Below are 24,324 nucleotides of genomic sequence, written 5' to 3'. Positions count from 1 at the left end.
ACTGAAGTGGCAGGTGAGAATTGTGTACTCAAGTCTGGGGGTGGGCTGAGTGAGATTGCTGCCCGCTCCCATGACATATTGACCTTGTTCCTTCAAGTATGTCGGAATATTGCGGTTGGGTCACCCTCTAGAAGATGCGATTACATAATCATTTGCTTTTGTCTGACCTGAACTAGAGTTCACTTATGCTCGGTAGTTTTGTGAGGGTCATCTTGGTCTGAGTGTTAATTATTTACTTTACAAAGTGGTCGGATGTTCAGATCTTGTGTTCCTTAGTCACTTCCAGTCAAGTGAGGGACCGCTGATTAAAGAGCTGGGGGGGGGGGGTGACCTGCAGAACAGGGGCCGTTTGAATCTGCAAGATTACTTTCAGCACCAAGAGGTCTGACGGGGAAGGCGACTGAGTTCTTCACCCTCACCAGATGCAAGTCACCTGTGGCAACAAAGCACCGTCAAGTTCTAGTATCGAGCCGCTTTCAGTTTGCACAAACCTCTTTGTAGTTCCCGCTCCCACGCTCACCTTGATCTTGCAGAAGGCGGGAAGTATATTTATCCTTTCATTATTACACGACTTCAATCTCGTGAGTTAATTCTGAAGGGAACTCTCTACATCGCCCGAGTTTTCAAAGGCTTGTCGAGGATCACAGGAATCGATCGGGCGGTCCTTTGTCAGCCGGTCTGGACGGGTCGCCTGCCTGACTTTTGACTCGTGTCGCGGTTCAAGTCCCAAAGTCCAGCGCTAGCGCGGGCATCTGCTTCTCTCCCCGCCGCCTGTTGGGCGTTCGGTCCCGAGCTCCACACCGCACCCCCTCACCAACTTCGCCCGCACCACTGCCGTCAGTGAAGAAGAAAGGCAAGTAGACTTCTTTATATTTGTGTTAGATAATTGCCTTTCAGTATGAGAAAGTTTTCTTTTAATGCTGATGGCGGTCCCGGGCAGAAGAGATTGTCGATGCTGGAATCTGGTCTAATAAACAAGAACAAAGGCAAAAAAAAACAACTTCCGGAGAAACTCAGCTGGTCGAGCAGCATCTGTGTGAGGAAATAGACAGTCGACGTTACGGCTCGAAACCTGTCTCAGTCCAGACAAGGGTCGCCACCCAAAGCTTAGACTGTCTGGCCCAACAGGTGCCGTCTTTGACCTGCTGAATTCCTCCAGCCGTTAGGTTTGGGCACCAGATTCCAGCGTCTTGTGTCTCTAAGAAACTCATCAGGTCAGGCAGCATCTGTGGAGGGAGATGCACAGTTGCTCCATCAACGTCCAAGTTTTTCACCATACCTCGGAGCACATGACAATAATGAACCAATTCCTCCTCTAGGAGGATTTCCACACATAATGTCAGCTGTGCATTTCCCCTCACAGATACTTCCTGAGCCAGTGAGTTCCTCCAGCAGTTTGTTCATTCCTGGGTGTTTTTGAGTAATTTCCCAAGACAGCTGGTAAACTTCCGGTGACTTCCGGTAGGATGGTAGCCCGCTCAGACGCATCGGTCACTCAGAGTCAAACCAAAGGTGCATTTATTCGTTTTGTATGTCTCTTGTTCATGATCACAAGTCTCTGCTGGATAATAAGAACATCAAGTACTGCTGAACTATCCCAACAGCGAGTTGCCCAATAGCGATGGAGCTGGACTTATTGTGTACCGTTGTTATGTTGTCACCTGGGTTTGTTGCCTAATGTTGTGCTGAGACGGTGCATGACAATGTTCCTAAGGTGTCCATGCACAACATCTTTCGCTACTAGCGCACAAAGGAATTTAAACTGCGCACAAAAGGTCGTCACCCTCCACCTCATTGGCATGTTAAGTATATTTCATGACTGTACACGGTCACATTTCCTTTTTAGAACCGCCGTAGTGTTTTTCTTGAAGAAATTATTGATTCACTATGTCAAATTCGAAGAAGCAAAGCACATGAACCGCAGAAGAATTGCCAGTTCATTGAAAGTAGAATGACTAAAAGGAACAGTAGAAACTGCTGTACCGAAAGCTGGACTTGGTAGATTTTTATCCTTAGAATAGCTTCAGGTTTACTTCCACTTGAAATTTCAGTGCACACATTGTTGTCACTGGGCAAAAAATTGCACAGCACAAGATTTTTGTGTGCACTAATCATTACAAATTAGAGGGAGGATTGGTGCACGATCCAACAAATGGAATGAGTGATTGCCTTGGATGTTTTCATTCAGATCCCAAAGCCCTGTTGGGCATTGGTATGGTACAATATTGCAAGTTTGTTCATTGGCAAGACCGACAGCGGGGTAGCTACATTGCATTGATTGTGGCAAAGACTGGGCCTCAGCCGCAGGGTCACCTTGATGTACCTGCCTGGGGGGAGGGCAAGGCTTCTGCTGGGCAGGCTGAAATCATGCCGGGTTGGGGGCTGACGCCTCCTGTAGGTGCTGCCCTCCAGTGTTCATTCAGTGAAGAACAAGCTGGACCAGGACAATCTACAGTCATGCCACTCAAGGACTTGGGCTAGGTACTTTTTTGTGACTGTTTTTCTGAAATTGTAACCATGTGTGCTGTTGGTAATAGTTTTGCACCATGACCCCAGAAGAATGCTGTTTTGTTTGGGTATATTTGTGCATGGTTGAATGATGATTAAACTTGAGCATGACACACGGGCCAGGAGCACGCAGTGTCAGTCTTCCTTTCAGTGCTCCAGGCTAGTCCCTGGGCCCATGCATGTTGGGCTGAGATGGTGACTAGGGTCGGACTGGTCTCATGCTGGAGGATTGCAAGTGGAAGCCATTTTGGAAGGCAGAGTATGGTCCATGGAGAGACAGTCATCACCCTCCGTATAAGTTCTGCTCCCATTTTTTTAATGGCTTTACCTGAGGTAGTGTCCAATAAATTGCAAGTGCTCAGTTATCCTGATACACCCTCAAGCTTCTAAACTGCTTTAAGTGCTTCTTTTGTTTGGTAACAGTTTCTCAAAGTGCTATATAAATTGTGTGCACTCATTGAATTCTCAGCCTCTGATAATATCAATGGGGAGTGTGTAGACTGATACACCAGTAATCAAATTCAAGCTTCATGCTATGAAATTATTGTGCAATCGAGGCACATTACATGCGTCACATAAATGAACATAAATTAACATAAATCATACATACACTTGCACAGAAACAACAGACTAAACATAACGGCACTAATGAAAGTCGAGAGACCTGTTGTCAGTAGCTTGATAAGAGAAGGTCGTAGTCTCTCTCTGAAAGCTAATGAAAAATGTTGCTGTGCGATTTTGTGAACTTACAAAATACTTTCGGGACTTGATAGCCTTGAATGCAGGGAGGATGTTTCCAGTAGCTGAGCGACCTAGAGCAAGGGTCAGCCTCAGAGTAAACAGATGGCCATTCACTATCCAGAGCGTGATCTCTTCTTGCTATTATCATTGGGCAGGAGGTAGAGGAGCCTTGGGTCCCACCAGAGTAGGGAACAGTTATTACGTTATTACCCTACAACATCAGGCTGCTGAACTAGTGTGGGTAACTTCACCCACCTCAACACTGAACTGATTCCACGACCTATGGACCTACTATTAAAGATGTTACAGCTCGTGTTCTCGGTATTTATTTGCACAATTTGTCAGCTTTTGCGCATTGGTTGTTTGCCAGTCTTTGTTTTTGTACAGTTTTTCATTAATTCTGTTGTATTTTACTTTCCTGTAAATGCCTGCAAGAAAATGAATCTTAAGGTGACATGTACCTCTCCCCAGTACTTACCCCAACAAGTGGCCAAAGTGCTCGACCTGGCCATACACCACCTCCTTCACCTCCATTCAGGACCACAAACAGTCCTTACAGGTGAGGCAACTCTTCACCTGCAAATCTGCTGGGGTCGTCTATTGTGTCCGGTGCTCCCGATCAGGCCTCCACTATGTTGGTGAGAACTGTTGTAAATTGGGTGCCGCTTCATTGAGCACCTCGGCTCCATCTGCCAAAACCGGAACTTCCCGGTGGTCAAATATTTTAATTCCGATTCAGCAGGTCAGGCAGCATTGATGGAAATGAATACAGTTGACGTTTCAGGCTGAGACCCTACTTCAGGACTGACATAAGTGGGTAAAGATGCCAGAATTCAAAGGTCGTGGAAAGGGAAAGAGGTGAACTGGAAGGTGATAGATGAAGCCAGGTGGGTGGGAAAGGTCAAGGGCTGGAGTAGAAAGAATCTGATCGGAGTGGAGAGTGGAACATAGGAAAAAGGGAACAAGGAGGGGATACAGGGGGAAGTAATAGTCAAATGAGAAATGGAAGGTAAGAGTGAGTAGTAGAGGAAGGGGGGGGATGGAATTTGTTTACAGGCAGGGAAAGTCGATATCCATGTCATCAGGTTGGAGGGTACCCAGACGTATGCAAGGGCTGGTTGGGAAAGAAGGGGCTGTTACTGTGGTGTGTTACTAAATAACAAACCACAGCACAATACAGGCCATTCAGCCCACAATGTGGACCTCCCCCACCACGTCCAACTCCAGGTTCAAGTTTCCTCTTCTATCCCTGATCAGTCGTACCCTCACTCCAATCATTCTTCTGTTCTTCATATATAAATAGAGAGCCTTGGAGTTTTCCTTAATCCTAATTGTGAAGGCCTTCTCATGCCCCCTTCTAGCTTGTCTTCAGGGAGGCACGGTAGCATAGTGGCTAGCACCATGTTTTACAGTCCAGGCACCCTGGCTTCAATTCCTGCTGCTGCCGGTAAGGTGTTTGTGCGTTCTCCCCATGTCTGCGTGGGTTTCCTCCGCGTGGTCTGGTTTCCTTCTGCAGTCAAGCTGTACTGGTCGGGAGATTGATTGGTCCCTTGATTGGGCGAGTGTTAAATTGGAGGGTTGATGGGTGGAACAGCTCACAGGGCTGGAAGGGCCTATTCTGTGCTGTATCTCATTAAATAATAACTAAATCTTTAAAGGGACTTAATTTTTCACTTGAACTTGGGCACCCAGCATTTCTCCTATTGCAGCATAAACTCTCTCGTGGTTTTAGCTTTAGTTGCCGGAGAGGAGTTTGAAGTAGGATCTTCTGAATAAAAATAAATGCGGATGCTGGAACCCTCGAGACTGAGATTCAGATTTATTTATCACATGTGCCTAGAGATGTTCAGTGAAATTTATCATTTGCGGTAACAGCCTAAGGATGTGCCGGAGGCAGCCCACACGTGTTGCCACACGTCCTGGTGCCAACATAACATGCTCACCATGTTTGGCAGAGCAGTACAGAGCACAACAAGCCGCTTACTTCCTCCTGCCCACATACATATGTGACAAAACAAACCGCTTACTCCCTCCTGCCTCCTGCCTGCCCACGTACGGGCACGAACCAAGCCGCTTACTCCCACCGACCCACCCACACGCATGGCCAGACCTCCAACCCCAGGGCAGGCATATCTCATTTCAACTTCTGGACTTCTGCTTGAACTTCAGGCTCTGATCCTTGGTATCGGCTAGCCGATGACAGGACACCGAACTCCAGGTTTTGCTGACTGACTGGCCCTCGTGCCTCCTGCTCTCACAGGCATCAGACAGCGGCTGGCTTTCGTGTGCGGAGCGGAGGCCTCGATGCCGGGTGTCCTTCATCATCTGTCCTTGTCACTGGACCTTGAATGTGAAGTGGAGGCCTGACCTCTAACTCCTCACCATCCCTGTCCCTAAACCCTGATCAGATATCTTAACTCCCACACATCCCTGTCCCTAAACCCTAATCAGACGTCTTAACTCCCACACATCCCTGTCCCTAAACCCTAATCAGACGTCTTAACTCCCACACATCCCTGTCCCTAAACCCTAATCGGACATTTTAACTCCCACACAGCACTGTTTCTGAACTTATATTCCAACTCTGTCCCCAAAACTATCCCCTATAAAGTTAAAACACAACTAAGTCTGAGCCATGACCTCAATGGAGTCAAATAAAAAAAACACACACATAGAAAAGGGTGGAAGTATTCAGTAGGTCGGTGGTAGGGAAACAGACCTGCAGTGCTAACTCAAAGTGCAAAGTTCAAAGTAAATTTGTTACTAAGTATGTGTATGTCATCATATAGAGCTCTGAGATTCATTCTTCTGTGACCATTCATGGTAAATAGAAGAAACACAATAGAATCAAAGGCCGCATCCAACTGGAAGGACAATGTGCAAAAAATAGCAACAAACTGCAAATACAAAAAGAGAGAAAAAATGAATAATAATAATAATAATAAAATAAGCAATAAATATCAAGAACATGAGATGAAGAGTCCTTGAAAGTGAGTCCATTGGTTGTGGATGCAGTTCAGTCCTACTTCTGGTTCTCTTCCCACAATTATTGTCTGATCCACAATTATTGTCTGAGGCAAGCGTCAAGCTGACTAAGCTGTAGGGTGGGATGTAGGTTAGAGAGTCACAGATGCTGGACTTTTTGACTCAACTGGTCCATGCTGCCCAACTTTGTTGGCTATGGCTTTCTCTACTGCCACAGAGAGACTACACTCAGGTTGGAGGACCAATACCTCCTGGTCCATCTGGGTAGCCTCCAACCTGATAGCATGAACATCGATTTCTCCAAATTACAGCAATTACTCTCCCCTGCTTCCTTCTCTTTTTCCATTCCCAATTCTGTTTCCACTCTCAGCCCTTTCTCTCTCCTCACCGGCCCATCTCTTCCATCTGGTGCCCCCCTCCTTCCCTGTCTTCCACTGTCCACTACCCTCTCCTATCATATTCCTTTTACTTCAGCCCTTCACCTCTTCCACCTATTATCTTCCAGCTTCTTGGTTCACCTCTACTCTCCCGCCCATCTTTCCCTTCATCTGGTATCATCTATCACCTGCTAGCTTGTATTCCAGCTTCTTATTCTGGTCTCTTCCACTTTCCTTTCAATAAGGTTCCATAGGTTTCAATCGGCACATTTAATGTCTGAGAAATGTATACAATATACATCCTGAAATTCTTTTTAAAAACATAAAAACATAGAAAACATACAACACAATACAGACCCTTCGGCCCACAAAGCTGTGCCGAACATATCCCTACCTTAGAACTACCTTGGCTTTACCCATAGCCCTCTATTTTCCCAAGCTCCATGTAGCCATCCAGGAGTCTCTCAAAGGACCCTATTGTTTCTGTCTCCACCACCGCCGCTGGCAGCCCATTCCACGCACCCACCACTCTCTGCGTAAAAAACTTACCCTGACATCTCCTCTGTACCTACTTCCAAGCTCCTTAAAATTATGCCCTCTCATGCTAGCCATTTCAGCCCTGGAGAAAAGCCTCTGACTCTCCACATGATCAATGCCTCTCATCATCTTATACACCTCTATCAGGTCACCACTCATACTCTGTCACTCCAAGGAGAAAAGGCCGAGTTCTCTCAACCTATTCTCATAAGGTATGCTCCCCAATCCAGGCAACATCCTTGTAAATCTTCTTTGCACCCTTTCTATGTTTCCATATCCTTCTTATAGTGAGGCGACCAGAATTGAGCACAGTACCAAGTGGGGTCTGACCAGGGTCCTATGTAGCTGCAACATTACCTCTTGGCTCTTAAACTCAATCCCACGATTGATGAAGGCCAATGCACCGTTTGCCTTCTTACCCACAGAGTCAACCTGCACAGCAGCTTTGAGAGTCCTATGGACTTGGACCCCAAGATCCCTCTAATCCTCCACACTGCCAAGAGTCTTACCATTAATGCTATATTCTGCCATCATATTTGACCTACCAAAATGAACCACTTCACACATAACTGGGTTGAACCTTTTCTTTGCAAACTTCCACAATAACAGAGAATTGTCCCGTAGAATGAATGACAGTTAACTGTTAGAACCCCTAAGCCCCCCCAGCTCCCCCTCCCACACACAAGCAGCAGCAAGTCAATGACCCCCCTCCCCATCAGCAAAAAAAGCATCGACGCCCCCCCCCACTGAGCACGCAAGTGTGCAGCAAAGCATCAATAAAGATACAGACTTGCAGTACCCCAAGGACTACTCATTCACATACCACAGGCTCTCTCTCTCTCTCTCTCTCTCTCTCTCTCTCTCTCTCCTTAATAAGGGAAAAAGGGGGTCCCTGTTTAACAGCAAGAGAGGACACATAACAAATAACTGTAAAATCCTAATGAAATATTCCCTGTTTAGTTCTCTTCGTGGACACTGTCTGACTGGCTGAGTTCCTCAGGCACTTTGTGTGTTTTGCTCTTACTTCAATCCCCCCTCCCATTCATCACTTGCCCTCCTCACCCACACCTTCCAACTTGTACTCCCCCCTCCCACCTCCGCATTCTTATTCTGACTTCCTCCCCCTTCCTTTCCAGTCCAAATGAAGGATCTCAGCCTGAAAAGTTGTCTCTTTATTCCTCTCCATAGGTGCTGAGTTCCTCCAGCATCTTGGTGTGTTGCCCATCCAAACCAGTTCCATTTGCCTGTGTTTGGCCTATACACTTCGTAGGAGACAAAAAGAAAAGATACCATGGACTTCCTGAGCAGAGGACATTAGGCATTCACATGGTCCTCTTATTAGTGCCCTTTCCAGATTTTGACTTGCCGACAAGGGTTATATAAAAGGGGGAGGAGGCGACTGCAGATGGCGTCACGGATGAGATGGGTGCAGTACTCTGTTTAATGTGCTGTAAATTCTGTTACTGTGTGTACTCCTTGGTTATCGTTATTTCTAATTCATTCTAACAAATAAAATGCATATTTTGTTTAGTAACCATGGTTTTCTTTAATGTAGCTGACAACTGCTTTTGGGAAATTGAAAATATTTCAGAGAGCTTCCATGTTAATATTTGCAGACCTCCCACACTGTAAAAGCTGAAGAATCCCTAAAATTAGGCGAAGAATGAATGTCAACAGGTGATTTATTATTAACTATTCTGGTGCAGTGGACAAGGTCACTGGGACCATTGCCAATGTGTGTTCTTTCTTGTTCTGATGTAACAATCACACATAACTGGCTTGGAATTTGAAATGAGTAATGGTGAGATTGTCAGTGCTCTCTGTTACAATGGTGGAATACTGCCAGCTTCTCTGGAATATGCAATGGGTGCAGTTGAATGCGGTACTTCGAAAACTGAATTGGAATCAGGTTTAATATCATAAGCTCAAGAGGTCCTGCAGATGCTGGAAATCCAGAGCAACAGACACAAAATGCTCAGGCAGCTTCAATGGGAAGAAATGAAGAGTTGTCGTTATCGGCCGAGAGCCTTCATCAGGACTGGGAAGGAAGGGGGAAGAAGCCAAAAACAAAGAGGTGGGAGGGGAAGGAGGTCGAGCTAGAAGGTGATAGGTGAAGCCAGGTGAGGCGGATGAAGTAAGAAGCTGTGAGGTGACAGGTGGACATGGTAAGGGGCTGAAGAGGAAGGAATCTGATGGTTGAGGAGAGTGGACCATGGAAGAATGGGAAGGAGGAGGAGCAGCAGAGGGAGGTGAGGAGAAGATAAGAGGTAATAGGGGAGGTTTAGTATCACTGACATACGTCATTAAATTTGTTGTTTTGTGGCAGCAGTACAATGCAATACATAAAAATACTATAAATTACAATAAAAATATTGATAAAAAATAATTAAATAAGTACTACAAAAATGTGGTAGTATTCATGGGTTGGTTCATTGTCTGTTCAGAAATCTGATAGTAGAGGGGAAAAACTGTTTTTAAAACATTAATTGCATGCCTTCAGGCACCTCCTCTCTGATAATAGTAATAAGAGAGAATGTCCTGGGCAATGGAGTCACCCGAATATGGCCTCAATATAGGGAAGGCTAGTGCCCAGGGTATATTTGGCTGAGTTTGTAACCTTCTATAGCTATTTTCCAATCCTCTGCAGTGGCCCTTCCATACCAGATGGTGATGTAACCAGTCAGAATGCTCTCCTTGGTACATCTGTAGAAATTTGCTATAGTCTTGCCTCTAAGCAATTCCTTGCAGCCACCAGGGAGCTTTCTCCAGTATAATCTGCAGGAACTGCTGAACTAACAACAATTCTGGGTATTTGGAGGAAAGGTCTTGATGAAGGAGCATGTTGCAGCATTCAAAGCATTGATCCACAGAGGGAGCTTGGAGTCCATGTCTACTTCTCCCTGAAATAGGCCCAAGTCTATTTCAACCATTGGGCTCCTAAACTAACGTATGTAACCTTATAACCATATAACAATTACAGCACAGAAACAGGCCATCTCAGACCTTCTAGTCCGTGCCGAACTCTTACCCTATCCTAGTCCTTATTTACTTAATCCTTATTTACTATATCCTTATTTACCCTAATATTGAACTCATTCCACAACCCACTGACTCACTCTACAATTCATGTTCTCAATCTATATTCTTTGAACTTTGACAGTGGTGACACAAGTAGATACTGTAAAAAATGGTGTAGGGTATGGCAGCCTTTATTATTAGGATTATTGAGTATCGTTTGTTTGTGATAAATCATGTTGTATGACATGAGCGATCATGGTCTTTCCATGACCATGATTGTTTTTGGCAAATTTTTCTACAGAAGTAGTTTGCCATTTCCTTCTTCTGGAGAGGTGGCTTTACCAAACGGGTGACCCCAGCCGTTAAACGATACTCTTCGGAGACTGTCTGCCTGGCATCAATGGTCGCATAACCAGGAACTGTGAAATGCACCAGCTGCTCGTACGACCATCCACCACCTGCTCCCATGGTTTCACGTGACCCCGATCGATGGTGTGTCACAAAAAACTGTGGGTCAATTGTTTAAGAAAAATAACCAGATGGCTTGAGTCACAAAAATAGATTGAGGTGCTTTTATTTACCTCAAAACAAGACAAAAACTGGGGGAAAAAACTATATATATAGCCACCCTCAGACTAAACACAAAAGAAAACTAACCCCAAAGCCTTGGTAACCTGAGGCTTATAACTGCTAAGCTAATTAACACAATTATCCAATTAAAGATGGTATCCTCCACCATCAGCGTACCTGTGCAGGTTGCTGCTGCCTCTATACGAGACAGCTCCATGCAGCAGCTCTGTTTCAGACCCAGTCACTATTACTGCTGGGGATGAGTGTTTTACCGAGTGCGCCGTGTGCCATCCGTAGTCAGTGACGGGCCTTCGTCACGAGGTGCTACACCTTGCCCGGGGGTGAGCTGCAGGCTGCGGAGGGAAGCAGCGCCTTTACCTCCCGTGGTAGAGACGTATCACCACCCCGCCGCCCTGGTAGCCCTACCATCATGTATAAGAGTCAAAAATTCATGATGCAGTTATATTATACTTAAGTGAGGCTGCATTTGGAGTATTGGATGCAGTTCTGTTCTCCCCATTACAGGAAAGATGATAGTTAACTTTCTTGGCCACAGATCAATACTCCACATTTACAACTATATAAAACTTTAGTTTGGTTGCACTTGCCGTTTTGTGTGCAATTCTGGCCTCCGGTTGTAGGAAGCATATGGGAGCACTAGAGAGGGTGGAAAAGAGGTTCACCACAATGCTGCCAGTATTGGAGGGTAATAACCTTACGGATTATTTTCTCTGGAGCATTGGAAGCTGAGGGAAAGCTGGATGGACAGGTATAAAATTGCGTGATGCATGGACGGGGAAGAGTGCCAGAATCTTGCATACTAAAGGGAAAGCTTTAAGATGAGAGGGCAAACACGACAAAATCTGCAGAAGCTGGAATTTCAAACAACACACATAAAAGTTGCTGGTGAACGCAGCAGGCCAGGCAGCATCTATTGGAAGAGGTACAGTTGACGTTTTGGGCCGAGACCCTTCGTCAGGACTAACTGAAAGAAGAGCTAGTAAGGGATTTGGAAGGGGGAGGGGGAGATCCAAAATGATAGGAGAAGACAGGAGGGGGAGGGATGGAGCCAAGAGCTGGACAGTTGCTTGGCAAAAGGGATATGAGAGGATCATGGGACAGGAGGCCTAGGGAGGAAAAAAAAGGGGGAGGGGGGAAACCCAGAGGATGGGCGAGGGGTATAGTGAGAGGGACAGAGGGAGAAAAAGGAGAGAGAGGAAAAAAGAATGTGTGTATATAAATAAATAACGGATGGGGTACAAGGGAGAGGTGGGGCATTAATGGAAGTTTGAGAAGTCAATGTTCATGCCATCAAGTTGGAGGTTACCCAGATGGCATATAAGGTGTCTTTTTTTACACAGAGAGTGACCTACTATTGTTTGTGGAAGCAGATACAATATTGGTGTTTAGCAGGCCACGTGAATGTGCAGGGAATGAAGGGATACCAGATAATGTTCTACCTGCCCTACAATGGACTTTGTTTATTCTGTTCTAATTGTGTTTCATCTTGTGTAATTTTTGTATAATTTATTTTTTCCTTGTGAAAGTTGCGTATTTGATGCTATGTGCCTGTAATGCTGCTGCGAGTAAGGTTTTCATTGCACCTGTGTACATGAGGGTAAAGTTGAATTTGACTTTTATCTGGATCATGTGCAGGAGGAAGGGATTAGCTTAATTTAGGATCACGCTCAGCAGGATGAAGGGTGATGCAGAGTTCTGGTCTGAAACATCGACTGTTTATTCCCCTCTATAGATGCTGCCTGAGTTGCTGAGTTCTTCCAGCATTTTGTGTGGGTTGCATGGATTTCCAGCATCTGCAGAATCTCTTGTTTTTACTTTTGCTATAATGTCTCATTTCAAGATTGTTTAACATCATTTCCAGTACACAGGTGTAAAGGAGGCGAAATAATTGTTACTCCAGATCTGAAGCAGCCCAAAAAAACACACAAGAAGATAGCACACTAAAAAAAAATGCAGTAAATATAAGTACTTAAGATAGCTTGTACACTGCATATAGATTGATTGTATGCCCATAAAATGACGCCAGGCTCAGGGGTGTTTGTACATAAGGTGACAATGACAGGAAATGATAAAGTAGTGGTGGTGGGGTGGGATAGTGGGTGGAGGTGTTGATCAGCCTTACTGCTTGGGGAACGTAACTATTTTTTGAGTCTGGTTGCCATGGCATTGGTGCTACATAGACACCTTCCTGATGGGAGTGGGACAAAGAATCCATGAGTGGGGTGGGTGGGATCCTTCATGATGTTCCTGGTCTTTTTCCGACACCTTTCTGAGGTATGAATGAGATTTCATAATGTACCAAGTCATTAATACTGATTAACAAGCCTTTCAGACTTTAACAATCAATACATATCAAATTAGTTTTACCCTCATCGATAAATAAAATGATCAAAATCCATGACGTTTATATGTTCCAGTCTTAATGTACTTTTAGTTAAATGCTTTAAAACTACTGTTCATTCTTCTGCTATTTGAGAATTGCTTAGTGTTTGTTTACATCACAGTTATAAGATGGCAGAAGTCCTGTTGAGTGGACAACGTTAGTAGTGAGAAAGAGGAAACCTAGATTCCAAAGATCATTTGGGGCTGGTGATGATCATCTTTGACTATAAAATGCAGACTATAAAACTTCACTCAAAAATCTGTGCATATATGAACGTTTCCAAGTCAAGAAATTAGCAATGAATGTCTAAATTTGGAGAATGAAAAGACTTTCTGATCCTGTTCTACAGCTTAGTAAGATCACTGGCAGTCTGAGTGTAAACAGTAAATGTTTACTCCTCAATTGATAAGAATCTATCAACCCCCCCCCCATCATAAAAATATTCGAACTGGCCTTCAAAGTTCAAAGTAAATTTAAAGCGAATTTATTATCAAAGTGCATATACGTCACCATATATGACCCTGTGATTTATTTACTTGCGGACAATCACAGTGAATACAAAGAAGCACAATAGAAACAATGGAAAACTGTACACAACAGAGATGGACAAACAATTTACAATAGACAGCAAACTGTGCAAATACAAAACTAATAATAGTAATTAATAAATAAGCACCAAATATCAAGAACGCGAGTTGTTGAATCCTTGAAAGTGAGTCCATAGGACTTGGATTCAGTTCAGTGTTGGGGTGAGTGAAGTTATCCATGCTGGTTCAAGATTCTGATAGTTGAGGGGTAGTAACTGTTCCTGAACCTGGTGGTGTGTGTCCTGAGGCTCCTGTAACTCCTTCCTGATGGCAACAGCAAAAAGAGGGCATGGCCTGGGTGGTGGGGGTCCTTGATGATGGATGCTGCTTTCCTATGACAGCACTTTCTGTAGATGTGCTCACTGGTGAGGAGGGCTTTGCCTGTGATGGACTGGGCTGTATCCGAAACCTTTTGTAGTTTTTTTCCATTCTAGGGCATTGGTATTTTCATACTAGGCCCATACAGCCAGGCAATATATCCTCCATCACATATCTATAAGAAATCTGTCATTGTTTTAGATGCCATGTTGAATCTGCACGGTAGGGGCACTGCCTTGCTTTCTTTGTCGTGGCACTTATGTGTTGGACTCAAGACAGATCCTCTGAAATGATGACGCTGTGGCATTTAATGTTGCTGACCCTCATCATCTTTGATCCTCTGATGAGGACTAGCTCTTGAACCTTGGTTTCCTCCTCCTGAAGTCAATAATCAGCTCTTTGGGTTTGCTATCATTGAGTTAGAGGTTGTTATTATGGGACCACTCAGCCAGATTTTCATTCTCCCTCCTATATGCTGATTCTTCACCATCTTTGATTCGGCCCGCAACAGTAGCGTCATCAGCAAATCTAAATGTAGCTTTGGAGCTGTGCTTAGCCTCACAGTCATAAATACAAAGCAAGTCGAGCAGGGGGCTAAGCACACAGCCTTGTGGTGCACCTGTGCTGATGGAGATTGTGGAGGAGATGTTGCCAATCCAAATTGACTGGCGCCTGCAAGGGAGGGAATTGAGAATACAATTGCACAATGAGATGTTGAGGCCTAGGTCTTGGAGCTTATTGATTAATTTTGAAGAATGATCGTGTTGAATGTAGAGCTCTAGTCAATAAAGAGTTTCCTGAAATATGCACCTTCACAATCTGGATATTAGATTAGATTAGATTATGAGGACATGCAGTCCCCTTTTATTGTCATTTAGTAATGCATGCATTAAGAAATGATACAATGATTTTCCAGAATGATATCACAGAAACACATGACAAACCGACTTAAAAACTAACAAAAACCACATAATTATAACATATAGTTAAAACAGTTGAAAGCAATACCGTAATTTGATAAGAACGGTACGGTACCGTCTTTCAAAGTCTCTCTAAAGTCCGATCATCTCACGCAGACGGTAAACCTCCAGCGCCGCCAACTTGCCAATGCAGCATCCCAGAAGCACCCGACCACAGTCCGACTCCGAGTCCGTCCGAAAACTCCGAGACTCCGACTAGCTCTCACGACACCGAGCACCGAGCACCATCTCTGCCGAGGGCTTCGACCCCGGCCCCGGCAATAGGCAAAGCCGAGGAATTGGGGCCTTCCCCTCCGGAGATTCTCGATCGCACAGCAGCAACGGCAGCAAAGCAGGCATTTTCAGAAGTTACTCCAGATGTTCCTTCGTGCTTCTCACGGCTGTCTCCATCAAATCTGGATTGTGCATGGCCCCCCTACTTGACACATACGATATTCATTTGGAACGGCCGTGCGTGCTGCGTCGCGCCGCCATCTTCTCCTCCCTCCATCAGGATATTCCAGGGTTGGGTGGATTCTGCTGTTGACCTGTTGTGATGGTAGACAAATTGGAGCAGATACAAGTTGCTTTTCAGGTGATGTGCTTCACTTCTAACCTATCAAAGCACTTCATCACAGTACATGTAAGTGCTGCTGGACAAGTCATTGAGGCAGGTTACTATGCTCTTCTTAGGTACCAAAACTTCGACTTTTTATTCCTTACCATAGATTCTGCCTGACCTGCTGCGTTCCATCCGCATTTTGTGTGTGTGAAACCCTTTGTTGTGAGGTTATGTGTCTTGTTTTTAGACTCCCCTGTCAGGATATCCTCCTCCCTACACCCAGCTTTGTCAAGCTCTATAAAAACTTTCTCTGTAAGAAGATCTCTGATGAGATGTCGTCTCATTTGTCTCTTTTGGGAACATATAATCCCAATTTTCCATCTCTCTCCCCTGACATAGTAAGTGCACAAATCCTGGAACCAGTATAGCAATTCTTTTATGCCCTCCCTCCATGACAGGTATGTTATTCTTTGGTAAGGAAACCAGAAATTGTGCACAGTACTCCAGGCACAGTCTCACTGAGTCCCTCGCTCTTGTTTGTACTCTCCTTCCTTTTCAAAGATGACTTGATAAAAACTTTATCACCAAGGCAACCATGACCTCACCAGCTCAGAGACAGTAACTTTGTCCTAAGCAATCCTGCCCATCTTTCCTCAAAGTTTGATGTAAATTTATTGTCCAAGTCTGTATATGTCACCATTTACTACCCTGAGATTCATTTTCTTACAGGCATTCATGATAGAATGAAGAAATGCAATAGAATCACTGAAAAACTATACACAAAGACTGACAAACAGCCAATGAACAAAAGAAGACAAAACAGCAAATACTAACTATATAAATGAATAAATAAATAACATAAAATAAAATAAATAATACTCAGAAACACCAGACAGGACTTGTTGTTCAGTTGCCAAACATAGGTTGCCCCCCAAGATTTTTCTTCTAGGTTTTGTCATGAGGAGAGATTACCAGACGAACAGAGGAAAAAATTGAAGGACATACTTAAAGGAAAGCAACATCCTCACTGCCTCCTGAGAATCTCTGTTGCACGACGGTTCAGAGTGGAAACAGAAGCATTCAGGATGACATGGAGAACAGTGCCGGGTTCACGGAGGCACTGTAACGAGCCACTTCCCACTCCTCCTCCGGCCTCATCTGATGGAAGAGTCTGTTGTCCCCACATCGTCAATGTCTATTGTCCCCACCTCACCAAAATTCAAAGTCAATTTATTATCAAAGAACCTATGTGTCACCACATGCTACTCTGAGATTTGTTTTCTTACAGGCATTACTAAATGACAATAAAAGAGGACTGCCTGTCCTCATAATCTAATAATCTAATCTAATCTAATTCATAGCAGAACAAAGGAATACGGTAGAATCAATAGAAAACTACAAACAACTAGTGTGCAAACTGTGCAAATACAATAATAAATAAATAAATAAATCTACTTACTATAAACTTGTTTTCTCTCTTTCCCAATTCTGATGAAGGATCTTGCTGTTGCCTGTGAGGAATTTGTACGTTCTCCCCTTGACCGTGGGGGTTTCCTCCCACAGTCCAAAGACATACCAGTTGGTAGGTTACTTGGTCATTGTGAATTGTCCCATGATTAGGCTCAGATTACCTTGGGGGATTGGTGGGTGCCGAGGCTCGAAGGGCCATGAGGGCCTCTCCTGTGCTGCATCTTAATCAATCAATCATTCTTCAACCTGAAACGCTAACTTTGCTTTTCTCACCACTGAGCCACTGAATGTTTCCAGCTTTTTTTTTAAATTTCAGATGTCCAGGATCAATGATTTTAGATTTTCCTTGCTCCTGTATTCAAATCGTGTTCTAATAAACTCCAACAAGTTCTCACAATTCAGATAATGGATTGCGTTTTCATTTCCCTGCCAAAATTTCACACCTTCCCACATTATTCTTTATTTTCCCCAGCTTTGCCAACACGTTCAACCTATCCCTACCCTCCTCTAATCTCTTTAGGTCCTCTTCAGAGCTTATTTTCCAATGGCTATTTCTGCCATCACAAATTAGCAACCATATCTTGGCACTTCATCCAAGTCATTTGTATCATTTGTAAAAACTTGAGGCTTCACACCGACCCATGTGTTATGCCACTTGTTTCATCTTGCCAAATAAAGACCCTTTTCTGCCTTCTTTTTGCCAGCCAGTCTTCCAACGGTTCCAATATGCTTCCCTCCTACACTGTGAGCCTCTATTTTTAACAAGAGCCTTTGATGTGGCATCGTATCAAGTTACAAATTCCTGTAACAGACTGAACTGAGCTGGCTGTGACCAACTGTTCAGGAGGGAACCACAATTTTGAGTTTATTGTCATGGACAGGGTTACATACACAGGGTATAAAGGCCATGAACACAAGCCTTTGCAGTAGCAGAGTGCATTCCAAACATGAGCTAACATGAACTTAAACTAAATTGTCCATAATAACACTGGTGCAGCTTGAGAGGAAAAGCACTAGAGTGCAAGTTAGCGTTACGGGTTTTTCAGGTCATAGTCTCAGAAAAGAGTACAGCACAGAAACTGGCCCTTCAGCCCATCTAGTCCATGCCAAACCATTTAGATTGCCTAATCCCATCGACCTGCATTGAGACCATAGCCCTCCATACCCCTACCGTCCATGTACTTTTCCAAGCTTCTCTTATACATTGAAATCAAGCTCGCATGCATCACTTGTGCTGGCAGCTCATTCCACACTCTCATGATTCTGTGAAGAAATTTCCCCTCATGTTCCTCTTAAACATTTCACTTTTCATTCTTAACTCTTGACCTCTAGTTGTAGACCCATCCAACCTCAGTGGAAAAACACCTGCTTGCTTATACCCTATCTGAACCCCTCATAATTCTGTACACCTCTAGCAGGTCTGTTTGTGAAACTGTAGAAGTGAGGAAGAAACTGTTCTTGAACCCTGAGATTAATTTTGGTAAGCATTTTTATGAGGGATAAAGATGGGGGGAATGCTTGCAGGCTCTTTCCCCTCAGGTTGGGTGAGACTAGAATCAGAGGTCATAGGTTAAAGTTGAAAGGTGAAATATTTAAGGGGAACGTGAGGGGGAACCTCTTCACTCAGAGGGTGATGTGAGTGTGGGATGAGCTGCCAGTGAAAGTGGTAGATGTGGGTTCAATTATAACATGTAAAGAAGTTTGAATGAGAGGAGTATGGAGGGCTATGGAAGATGAGCCTACACAGCAAACCAGTGATTCTGTGCTGTAATGTTCTATGACTCTATGACTGTAACATATAATCCACAGACTGTAATTTTCCTCTGGAAGATGTGGTATTGAACCTTTTGAAGAACCTAGTATTTTTGCATCCTCCCGAAGGATTTGGTGAACTTGACTCTCGAGAATGCAGATACAGCCGCGGCGGCCGTTGTTGGAGCAGACTTAGGGCTGGATTTAAGCAGCGGGGCCTGGGCCTGAAAGCAACAACAAATGGCCGATGTTTAGCTGATTTAACCTCTGAGCCAGATTAAGTGGTCGAGGACGAGGGTATAGGACAAACCAGTGCTCAACTCAATATTCTGTGAGGCTTCTGACTGAGCTGACTCGGCAGCCGTGGACTCTCTTCTGGGGATCCTACGATTCATGTTCTGTGTATTAATTGTTTATATTTTTTAGTGTTTGCACATTTGTTCTTTTTTCACACATTGAATGTTTACAGTCAAAGTTTAATGTAAATTTATAATGAAAGTACATATACATCACCATATACAAACCTGAGATTTGTTTTCTTGTAGGCATACTCAATAAATCCAATAACCATAATAGAATCAGTGAAAGACCACACCCACAGGGCAACAGAAAGACAACAAACTGTGCAAAGCAAATGAAAGAAAAAAGCAATAATAATAATTATTATTATAGACAATAGACAATCGGTGCAGGAGTAGGCTATTCAGCCCTTCGAGCCAGCACCACCATTCACTGTGATCATGGCTGATCATCCACAATCAGTACCCTTTTCCTGCCTTCTCCCCATATCCCTTCACTCCGCTATCTTTAAGAGCTCTATCTAACCCTTTCTTGAAAGAATCCAGAGAATTTGCCTCCACTGCCTTCTGAGGCAGAGTATTCCACAGAACCACAACCTTCTGTGTGAAAAAGTTTTTCCTTAACTCCGTTATAAATTGTCTACCCCTTATTCGTAAACTGTGGCCTCTGGTTCTGGAATCCCACAACTTCAGGAACATGTTTCCTGCCTCTAGCGTGTCCAATCCCTTAATAATCTTATATGTTTCAATCAGATCCCCTCTCATCCTTCTAAATTCCAGTGTATACAACCCCAGTCGCTCCAATCTTTCAACATATGACAGTCCCGCCACTCGTGAACCTACGCTGCACTCCCTCAATAGCTAAACAATAGCAGGTTGAGTAAGTTACTGGAAGGCATTCTAAGACTAGATATATAAATATATGTATAGACAGGGACTGATTAGAGATAGCGAATGTAGCTTTGTGCATGGTAGGTTGTGTCAAACCAACCCTATAAGGTTTTCTTGAGTATATTACTAGGAAAGTTGATGAAGGCAAGGTAGTAAATATTGCTTACATGGACTTTAGCGAGGCCCTTGACAAGGTTCGTCATGGGAGGTTGGTTAAGAAGGTTCAGATGCTTGGCATTCAAGATGCGGTAAATTGGATTAGACATTGACTTTACGGGAAAAGCTAAAGAATGGTAGTGGATGGTTGCCTCCCTGACTGGAGCTCTGTGACGAGTGGAGTGCCACAGGAATTGGTGACATTGTAAATGGTCATCTCTATCAACGATCTGGATGATAATGTGGTTAAATGGATTTGCAAGTTTGCTGATGACACCAAGATTTGGGATGTAGTGGACACGAGGAAGGCTATCAAAGTTTGCAGAGGGATCTGGGCCAGCTGAAAAAATGAGCTGAAAAATTACAGGTGGAACTTAAAGCAGACAAGTGTGAGGTGTTGCACTTTAGGAGGACAAACCTGGGTAGGACATAAAACAGTGAGCATTAGGGCAGAACAGAAGATCTGGGAGTACGTGTCCTTAATTCCTTGAAAGTGGCATCACAGGTAGATCAGGTCATAAAGAACGTTTTTGGCACATTGGCCTTCATAAATCAATGTATTGAGTACAGGAGTTCTGGGCAGTTTCTAAAGTAGGTTACATGGTCAGCACAACATTGTGGGCTGAAGGGCCTGTAATATGCCGTGGATTTCTATGTTCTATGTTATGTTAAGAACAGAAACTTGGTTGGGATGAACGATGGAGAGAGACAAGAAAATACTACTCGTAAGAAGACCCGTCAACGAAGAGTTAATTTCTGGGACCTTGGTTGGACTTGACAAAAGCTAACTGAAAATCCCTCTGGCAAAGGAAACAGTAAGGGAATGCTAGAAGACATTTGGACAAGGTGAAGATCAGGAAGTTATAACTGTCTGGATGTCAAACCAATGAACATTACAATGTGACACCAAAGGCAGATTTATGATAAATGTTAGGAGTGAGATTTGGTGAACATCTCAGAAAATTTAATGGGAACATACAAGTCAAGAGTAGGAGTAGACTGTACTGACATTCAGTAAGATAGATGGAGTGATGTAGTGGTTAGACTAATGCTGTTACAGTGCCAGGGACCCAGGTTTAATATGGTCATTTTCTGTACGTTCTCCCTGTACAAACTCTGGGTGTTTTGGTTTCCTCCCCTATTCCAAAAAAGTACAGATTAGTTGGTTAATTGGTCACATGGGTGTAATTGGGTGGCGCGGACTTGCTGAGCCAGAAGAGCCAGTTACCATGCGGTATAAGAAAGGTAATAGCAACACTGATTGTAAACTCTACTCAGCATTCCAGACTACATAAGGTGACCTCTCACCTTTGTATATCGAAAATCTATTGACCTCTGCCCTAAAATATTCCAAGATACCCCTTCCATTCATATTTGAGGAAGAAAATCTCAAAGATCCATGACCCTCGGAGAAATAAATTCCTCTTCACCTCTATCTGAAGTGTGTGAAGTATTTACCTTTAAATATTGACCTCTGTTCTAGATCCTTCCAGAACAGGAAAGATTCTTGTTCTGGTTCACCTGTCAATGCTTCTCAAGGGCTTGGTTTCAATTGAATGTGTTTATACTGAAGGATAAAAAAGACTGTATGAAAATACTGAGTCAATATTAGATTGAAGCATGAGCATTATATGAACATGTAATTTGGTTAGGAAAGTATTTGTTACAGATCCACAGGGAAATCTTTACAGTTTAGATATTGAGTGAGTGCCTTGAAACTGAATTCAGCAGCCGATGAGAAAGTTAATCAAAAAATGAGTGGTAGTTGAGAATAAATAGAGTTATATACTAAGTCAGTTTAATGCGTCACAAAACAATTCTTCGGTGTTCAGAGCTACTGTATTATGCAGTCGCTTGTGATTGAGTTTGATGTGCTTCCAGTGTGGTCTTGTGGGTTCTGAAGTGACTGAAGTTATCCACTCTGGTTCAGGAGCCTGATTGAAGGGTAACACCAGATTCAGGAACAGTTATTACCGTTCAAACTCCTGAACCAGCGTGGATAACTTCACACACCTCATCAATAAACTGATTCCACACATATGGACTCACTTTCAAGGACTCTACAACTCATGTTCTCGATATTTATTTACTTATTTATTATTAGTTTTTTTTGCATTTGCACGATCTGTCTTCTTTTGCATGTTGGTTGTTTGTCAGTCTTTGTGTGTAGTTTTCCAATGACTCAATTGTGTATTTCTTTGTTTTACTGTGAATGCCTGCAAGAAATTTTATTTATTTATTGAGATACAGTATAGAATAGGCCCTTCTGGCGCTTTGAGCCTCGCCACCCAGCAATTCCCTGATGTAATCTTAATCTAACCACAGGACAAATTTACAATGATCAATTAACCCATCAACTGGTATGTTTTTGACTGTGGGAGGAAACCAGAGCACCCGGAGGAAATCCCACGGGGAGAACATACAGTCTCCTTACAGGCAGTGGCAGGAATTGAACCCCGGTCACCTGGACTGTAAAGCGTTGTTTTGGCCATTACACTACCGTGCCACTCTGAGAAATTGAATCTCAGAATGTTATATAGTGACAGAAATGAACTTTGATGATACAGGAAACACTCCGGTTCCATCGGCCGCGTAAGTCTAGGGAAGACAATCTCCAGCCCCGCCAAACGTGTGAGATTGAGGTGCGAGCCCACCCTGAAGCCTCCTGTTTGCGTGGATGCTGTGTGATTCGTTACCCTGTTACAAATAATTACCACGAAATAACAGACACTGCACCGCTTACAACTAAACAATTTCACTTCATAATTCTTAATTTGACTAAAGGATTAGTAAAGAAAAAGCAAAAAAAAAGAAAAGGGCCCACTTTATTGAAACAATCTAATGTGCACAAGTTGGTGCTCATGAATTCCCCTTTGCCGATACTCCTTCGATCTCCCCGGGCTTCGTCGAATCATGGCCCCACCCTGGGTTGAGTCCTACGACCTCTTCTCTCTGTCATCTCATGCCAAACCAAAAACCCAGCACACCCCCGGTGTTACACACACAACACAAAAACACACTCCTGTCATTGGATGGTTCACATTCCAAAGCACCCGTTATCTCTAACCATAACCTAAACATTGCTTCTACAGAAAGACCATCACATTAACAGTGAAACCTTTCCCAGGGTGTTACATATGTTTACTTTGATCTTTGCAGTCAGTGTTGAAATGATAGAGTCTTCTACAGGTGAGGCAGGAGGAGAAGGGGTGGGTGAATGGGTAATTACAGTGCCACTCTGTGCAGCCGGCCCCATTCTCCATTTTATCCTGAATGCTTCCATTTCCTCTTTGAATCACAATGTGGACCAGAGATTCCAGGAGACTGTGGGAATGTCGCATGTCTTCAATGGCTTTGAGCACGTCTTTGAATCTATTCCTCTATGCAATTAGTAATCTCCTTCCATGGCAGAACTCAGAAGAGAAAGCTTGTTTTGAGAGTTTGATGTTGGGTATGAAAGCAACATGTTCTGTCCAGAGGAGCTGTGCAACTGTAACGAAAGCCTCAACCTTGTTTGTATTGTATTGGGAGAGAACACTGATTTTGGTTTGTTTATCCTTCCAGTGAATTTGGAGGATTTTGTGGAGACGAAGTAAAAGACTAAATATAAGGATTAGCTTAATATGTCATGTGTGCATCGAAACATTGACGTACAAGGTGAAATGCATCACTTGTGTCTACACCCAACGCAGTCCAAGGATTGTGCTGGACGGCAGCCCACAAATGCCACCGTACTTCCAGTGCTGACATTTACTAACCCTAACCTGTGCATCTTTGGAATGTGTGAGGAAACCAGAGCACCTGGAGGAAACCCCTGCAGCCACGGGGAAAACAGTCAAGCTCCTTACACACAGCGATGGGAATCCAGACCCGCTTGGAGAGTGCTGGCACTGTAAAGTGATGGCACTACTGTGCCACCCTGTTGTTGGGGGCACCTGTCTAATTCCTTGAGATGCCTGGTGTAGGTGGCCCTGATCTCAGAAGCACATGCAGGGCAGAGGTTATGTTGAAAGAAGGCTAAGGTGGACGTGTTAGTTACAAACTTTAGTTGAATAGAGGACCCCTGAGAGCCAGATGTCCTGTTATTCTATCGACAAAGGGGAAGTGGAGAGAACAAGGTTTGTAATCCACAAGCCAGTCAGTTTAAACCTTGTGCAATGGAAATATTGTAATTTATTATGGACTCTTAA

General features: G+C 43.8%; 1 protein-coding gene across 2 annotated transcripts in view; it reads left to right on the top strand.

Annotated features, from left to right (window-relative positions):
* The first annotated feature begins 215 nt into the window (after positions 1-215).
* Positions 216-24,324, top strand: part of LOC140205282 (SH3 and multiple ankyrin repeat domains protein 2-like) — a 1,215,789-nt gene continuing 1,191,680 nt past the window's right edge. For both annotated transcript variants that reach the window (XM_072272778.1, XM_072272777.1), the window contains exon 1: positions 216-853. The gene's annotated coding sequence lies outside the window, so the exon portion shown is untranslated. The remainder of the gene's footprint in view (positions 854-24,324) is intronic.

The sequence above is a fragment of the Mobula birostris genome, chromosome 11 (genome assembly GCF_030028105.1).
Source record: "Mobula birostris isolate sMobBir1 chromosome 11, sMobBir1.hap1, whole genome shotgun sequence".
NCBI lineage: Eukaryota > Metazoa > Chordata > Chondrichthyes > Myliobatiformes > Myliobatidae > Mobula > Mobula birostris.
This window is presented reverse-complemented; position numbering and strand designations above follow the sequence as displayed.